Raw genomic sequence first — 1,616 nt, 5'->3', positions numbered from 1 at the left:
TTCTAATTGAGTGCAGGAAACCTTCTAAGTCTCCCCCGCGTAAAAAAGATGTGCACACGCAAACTGCATCCTTCAAACGAGTGCCAAGGGATGACCCTCAGAAGCAGTCTGGTATGGCTAAGTCCGGGGTCAACTTACGAAGCTATGCTGACAGCAGCGTTTTAGGACTGACGACACTTTCGCCTCTTGACCTGACTTAAACTCTATTTCAGTTGTGCCGCAAATGCTATACAGGCCGAATACACATACCATGACCATGTAAAGTAAAAAGAAAGAAGGGAAGGACGCTAAAATGTAAGAAAGGCAAGAGAAAATATATATGAATGAGGAAAGTAAAAAAGGAAGGACGCTAAAATGTGAAAAAAATAAGAGAAAAGAGTCAAAGAGAGGTAAAGAAAAGAATAGAAAACAGAGTACCCACCGCTCTCTATGGCTCTCCATCTCAAGAGCCCTCTAAAGCTGACCCCGGGCCATGATTTCACCATAATTTGAGAGCGCGAATTGGCTCCTTACCATAGTGGCCAACCGCACCGCTACATCACCGCCTGCTTACATCATGGTCCCACCCGCACATATTACCCACATTAGGAACATCACGTGCTAACATATTCCCGACAACATTTCATGCCTTGCTTCTCGGCATTAATTCACCCTATTTCCCTAATTCAATTTTTCGTTATGTTGTTTTTATTTACAACGTCTTTTTCCCCCTTTCTTTTACTTGCTGAATTATCCTGCGTTGTTTATGTTGTACTATTTATATCACGTCTCTTTATTTGCTACCTTCATCTCTCTCTCTCAACTCCAGTCTCCTCGAGCCACTCGAGACGGGTCTGCGCCCCTCTGGTTCTCCTACCTCGAAAAAAATGGGAACGAGGAAAGGAAATGGTAGGGAAAAGGGATGATCCTGGAGGATATGACTGGGTACTGTTGGGAAAAGGAGGCGACGATGAAAGGATAAGTGAAAAAGAAAAAGGATAAAGACGTGGGGAAGAGAGGGAAAAAAAAAAATATAAAGGGATAAGGACGAAAAGACGCTGCAAACAATAATCCCTTAGTTGTTCATGCAGCGTACTCAAAGAAGGCGCGATACGTGATTTCCTCACAAATGTTCCGCTAAACAGAATGTCGGGGAACAGGGGGGCGGGACAAATGGAGAAAAGGAAATGCATATGAGAAAAACTAAAAAAGGAGAACGACGGGAAAGGCGAGATGGGAGACAGAGGGGACGACAGAGAAGATGAAGACGAAATAAAAGGGGTGAAGTAGGAAGAGGACGGGAATATGGGGAACAATAACAGTAGAAGGAAATGAGATGAAGATTGGAATGTGAAAAGAAAGTGAAACACAGAAATTAGAGAAGCGACAAAGAAGCTTAATTCATTGCCTAACCGCCTTAACTGACGAAATAATAATCACATAAACACTACACCTCAGATCCCCGCCTTTCCCCGTCTAGGCGCGAGATGAAAAGAGACAAGGCCAGGCCACACACACGCACTGCACACAAATAAGAAGTACGCCTCGTGTGTGACGGGAGCCGCAGGGTCATGACCCACGGTCAAATCCCATTTCTCTCGCCCATGGAGAGATCATGAGGCATTAAAGTTTCGACC

This window comes from Penaeus monodon, chromosome 21, assembly GCF_015228065.2.
Source record: "Penaeus monodon isolate SGIC_2016 chromosome 21, NSTDA_Pmon_1, whole genome shotgun sequence".
NCBI lineage: Eukaryota > Metazoa > Arthropoda > Malacostraca > Decapoda > Penaeidae > Penaeus > Penaeus monodon.
This window is presented reverse-complemented; position numbering follows the sequence as displayed.